The sequence below is a fragment of the Phalacrocorax aristotelis genome, chromosome 6 (assembly GCF_949628215.1).
Source record: "Phalacrocorax aristotelis chromosome 6, bGulAri2.1, whole genome shotgun sequence".
Classification (NCBI taxonomy): Eukaryota; Metazoa; Chordata; class Aves; order Suliformes; family Phalacrocoracidae; genus Phalacrocorax; species Phalacrocorax aristotelis.
In genome coordinates, this window is record NC_134281.1 from 62,668,070 (window position 1) to 62,673,101 (window position 5,032).

General features: G+C 50.3%; 1 long non-coding RNA gene across 1 annotated transcript; it reads right to left on the reverse strand.

Moving 5' to 3' along the window:
- Positions 1 to 1,004: 1,004 nt before the first annotated feature.
- Positions 1,005 to 4,673, reverse strand: LOC142058382 (uncharacterized). Its single transcript, XR_012660950.1, has 3 exons — positions 4,052 to 4,673; positions 3,647 to 3,749; positions 1,005 to 2,245 (listed from the first exon to the last, which is right to left on the reverse strand). It is a non-coding gene; the product is annotated as an uncharacterized LOC142058382 (long non-coding RNA).
- Between the last annotated feature and the right edge of the window lie 359 nt (positions 4,674 to 5,032).

Sequence of the window (5,032 nt, forward strand, 5' to 3'; positions counted from 1 at the left end):
CTTCAGATAAATCTCTTTCATCTCCTTTCTTATTTCATGCTGGAATATTAAGGTTTACCTTTTCTGGAAGGTTTGACCAAATTTTGAGGACCCTCACGTCATCCACGCGGCTAACCACAACCGATGACCTGAACAGTTAAACCTCCAATAAAGACGAGAGTTACTTAAAGAGAGGGTTACCAATTGGTTGGAATAGTATGAATAAAGCAGAACAAATATAGAAACCATGAAGTCTTTGCCAAACAGGCTGATAAAACATCTCACTTTCTGTTACTCCTCTGGTGTCCTCTGGTCCCAACGAGTCGGCTCAGCCCGCTCTGGAAAGGTGGCAAGTCCCAGTGCAGTTTAGCGAACCACGGTCACACATGGCTTCGCTGATGACTACACAACCTACGTTCCATCTTGTACCAGAAATCGGTGTTAAAATACAATGCAATTTGTTAAGCAGGGCTCACGAGCACAGCCACAGCCTTCAGCACGGCAGCTGCCGCCAGCTGTGCTAACACCGTCGGGAAGGGCAGTCACGGCGTAACTGAGCGCAGCCGCACCACCGGCTGCCGGGTGGGACAGCCGTCAAGAGCAACACAACCCAGAGGCTTTGTCAGGAGGTTTCTCAGCTACTGCTGGTTTCTAGGAAATGATGAAACCTAAAAATACTGGGCTCTGAAGAGAGGAATCAATAGGTGAGGGAAGGGTGTACCTAGATCTGCGATGCTGCACTGCTCCGGTACCTCGTTCTGCACCACGTAGAGTCATTCTCTGCCCAACGGCAGGAGTGACTTTGACCCCAAGGAGGTCATTCCCTTCCTTCCCCTGCGGAGATGAGGGCCGATGCTCTCATATCTCACATTCCCTTTCCTTCGTTGCTGGGGTTTTCCACATGCCTATCTACATTTTGCTTTGGATACAGCTGCAAAGAGTTTGATATTAGCCGCTTCCCCTTTTTTAATAATTATCGACTATTTTTCTTTGGAAAAAAAAATGTGTGAAGTATTTGTTATTTTCAAAGGAAAACATTTTAGTTTAATGACATATCTGTTCACAAAACAAATCACCAGTGATTGAAAATAGAATGCATGCTACTACTTTGTGAAAGTCATTCACAGCACAGAAAGACTACTTTGGCAGACACATTTATGTCTATACAAGATTAGATTTTGCATTTATTATGGGCATGTGGCATATTATTAATTATTAACACCAAAAATAAATGTTTATGTTTGCAGAAAAACAAGCTGCTGAATTCTGAAAAAATATTGTCAAGGATTTACACATTGTGTCATGTGTGTTATGTAAATGGAAACAGCAGAGATTCAGTATTTATTATTAGAACAAAACATTTTTCATCCTGCAAGCGGACATGCAGGCTGTAATTTACGTGCATCTCTGAATCAACAAGTCCGATACTTAAGAATAACCGCTTGCATATCAAGTAACTGACTTTGCCTGCCCACTGAGGGCGCACCTCGGGGAAGTCCTTTGCCCGCATTCCCTGGGGAACCGCATGGGAATTACAAGAATGCTTCTTCCAGGGTTCCTGAAATGGTTCATTTTCTCTCCTAGACCTGAGTAGTGAGTAACGGGGTCCCACGCCCTGCCAGCAGAAAGCAACCCCAGGCAAATGAAAACCCCTGCTGATCAGGTAGCCTCTCTCCCCAAGTCCTACATACCCAATTTCAAGATTTCAGACCAAGATGCCCTGTTCAGAGAAGGTCTCAGCCCTGAAACATGATTGGGAAGGATCTGCTTACCCTCTAAGGAGAACACATCATTACCAAGCCGTATGGAAGTGGAGGCAGGAGTAGGATGTCAGACTCGCATATCTCTCTACGTAGTGAGCATCAGTGCAACTTCATACTCCCAGCTGGCCGCCCAGATTACCTCACTCTGGGGCTAGAGGGCTTCTGCGAGCGCCGCGTGCCTCCACCCGCCTTTTCCATTAAAACTTCCCAGCGCTGCTAGCCGGGCCCGCTCGGGGCAGAGTGCTGTGATGGGAGCCCTGGTCTAGACAAGGCACTTGTAGCTGCCAGCATTCTTCTCTTCTGGCAGCCATCCCGCTCAGACCAAACCTCTTGCAAACTCTGCTGTGATGGACGTTTTCGGGCCAAGGGGTGACATTTTTTTCAGTAGCCTCCCCGTCCCCTGCCCTTGAGCTGCGTTGAAGCTCGAGCAGTGGCAGAACGGTGCTTGGAGATGCCTGCGTTTTTGCTGCTTCGCTGAACGGAGTCAGGATTTGTCCCCCTGCCTGCACAAATGCAGAAGCCTTTTGATTTTGTCATTTATCTCAATACAGTTTTCCAATCATTCTCCTGGAAATGACGCAGCTGGAGGCGCTAAAGGTGCAGGCCCAGACCAACATTCAAATCCTTGCCAACCAATTGACTTTACGGGAGGTTAAACTACTGTGGGCAAAGCAGCAATAAAGCGGACAGACGAGCTCTGCCTCTGGGAGAGTTTGCTGTTGCTTGGCTACTTCTACCCCTGTCTCAGCTCAGCAGGGGGACGCAGGGGCAAATTAGCACTCCTGCTCTTGCCTCCCACACCTTTAGCCTGTTGCTTCGCAAAACCTCCCTCAGCTGACAGCAAAGGAGCTCAGAAATGTGTACGCAGCACGCCAGAGGAGCGGAGCAGCACGAGGAGCCGGCAGCAGCTCTGCAGCACAGGGATGCGCAGCGGCACCGAGCCACTCTCCGCACAGCGGGACCTTCCCCGCCGCCGCTCAGCCCTGCCGGGGCACCAGCCCCGCCGTGGGGCAGCCACCAGCCACACCAGCCTCGTGGGTCTGAGGCCAGGCCTCAGCCACTGCATCACACCGCGCCGGCTTGTGTCACTTCAGGCCTCCGACACGGATACGCCGAAGCGCCGGGCTGCAGGCAGGGAAGCTCCCCGTGTCTCAGGACACATTTCAGGGGACACCTGGCACTTCAGGCAAAGCCAGGGGCTCCGCTACAGCCCAGTGCGGCGCTCCGCTGCCGCGGGGAAGTGCACTAATACAATAATTCTGCTGTATCATTAGAGGTCAACTCGGATTAGAGCAGGTAATAAAAGATTCATAACGGCACATGACGGGATGCACTAAATATCCAAGCACAGCTTGAAATCATGCAAAATTTGACTAGGTTCAGGGCTTGGTTAAAAACTCGCAGCTCAGCTGTTGTTTCACAGAAAAGTTTGCAATCAGTGATAACCGCTTCTGTACCAGCAACTTGTGCTGCTTCCCATAGAAATTATGCCTTGTAGCAAGGAGCATCCTAACAGGCAGAGGTGCTCCCACGCTCAGGCCAGTAATCAAAAATTAATCCCTTTCCCTGATTCCGTTAGGGGCCAGTAGCAGCTATTACTGAGAAGACATAAGAAACGCTGCTGGAAGCACTTTCAAGATAATGCATTCCCAGTGTCATGACTTGCCATCCTTTGGTATTTAACAATTGGCTAAATCTTCATCTTAGCCAATTTCCACCCCAGTAAGGCAGGGAGTGGGACCTGCAGTAGTCTGTACATTTTAAAATATTCCTTTCAAACTTTGGTTAATCTTATTTTCTGTCTAAATATCAAATCTGCTTTCGGAATCCTGCTAAAGTCCAGTCTCAAGGTGCCGTGGCAGCCAGTTCCCCGGTCTGTTTACATGTGAACAATCGTTACTCACCACTAAGGGGGCTGTGAGAAATTCGGTACAGGCATTCATACAATATTTTCGGATTGATTATAATGGCATCGTCCTTTCCACATTTTCCTCCAGCTTATGACTCCTGCAAGCACAAAAACAACACAGGCAAGTCTCCTCGAGCTGCCGAATTCCATCTGCTTTTCCATCCTTGCAACAGCCTTTGATAAAGAATTTAAATCAGATCCCTTTTTTCTGATGAGCTTAAAATTTGGCTGTGAAGTTTGGCCACATTCTCAGACTGGATTTGATTTTTGGCCACCACTCGTACCAGTATGGCACATCTGATCTCAGACTTGGTGACACTGCACTCAAACCAGATGCTCCAGCTTTGATACAGAAGAGGCTAATATCATTAGCAGATGAACTTAATGATGTTTGACATACCAAATGACTTGGTCCTGCCTTCAGCCTCTGTGGCCAGCCGGCCCCACCAGCCAAGTGACGGTCTCAGCGGACAGGCCAGAGACTCCTTGGCGTGCGGGATGGAGAGCTTCTAACGCAGTCCACTAGGTGATGTTTAGGGCACGTTACCCGAGCAGCACAAGGTGCAGAGCAGGTACGCATGGCACGCTCGGCTCTGCTCTCCGCTGAGTGCGCCGCTGCTGCGGGCATCGTTGCAATGTGAAGAGCTGTGCTCTGCGCACGTGGAAACGCGGCTTCCCCTCCCAGTTCAAGTCTAAAGCGAGAGAGCCCTCCTCAAGCACTTCCAAACCGTTCACCTTGGAGCGCCTGCAAACAGCCGGCCCCGACGCGCGCAAAGCCACCGCGCCTGCAGCACCTCAGAGGCGGAGGGCCCGGTAGCTGTCACGGGCTGCAGGGACGCGGCCCGGTGCGTACGGTGCCTTGCACTTGCTGCCCAGCCATCCACCTGCCTTGTAATTAGGGAAACAACCCATTTCTTCCAACCGCAGTGAAACTCTGCCCACTGCTTTGCGGAAGGCCCTATGGATCTCGATGCTGACATGCTTCCAGTTCAGCTGGTAAAAGAAAATTGCTCATCTTCTATCCTTTTGTGCCAGCTCAGGGACAGTCTCCATGCACCAGGAGGCTGCAAACAGAGCACGAACTGCTTTGGGGGCTGAGAAACCCCGAAGCTGCGTTCTCCCACCCTTTTGATCATTCCCAGTACCTTTTCAGTACCACTTGCTTTTCCACGTGTGTGGTACCCACACTAACACAGCTGCGGAGATGCCAGAGGAGGAACAGCGGGAGAAGCACCACCACTGCCCACGCAGCGAAACGGAAGCTGGGAAGAACTACATGGCACCTTTTTGACTTTGCTGCTTTGCCTGCCCATAAGGAGAAGAAGTCAAACGTCCTTCTCAATGGCTCCTGCCAGTTACGTACACCCCCCACCGAGCTCCA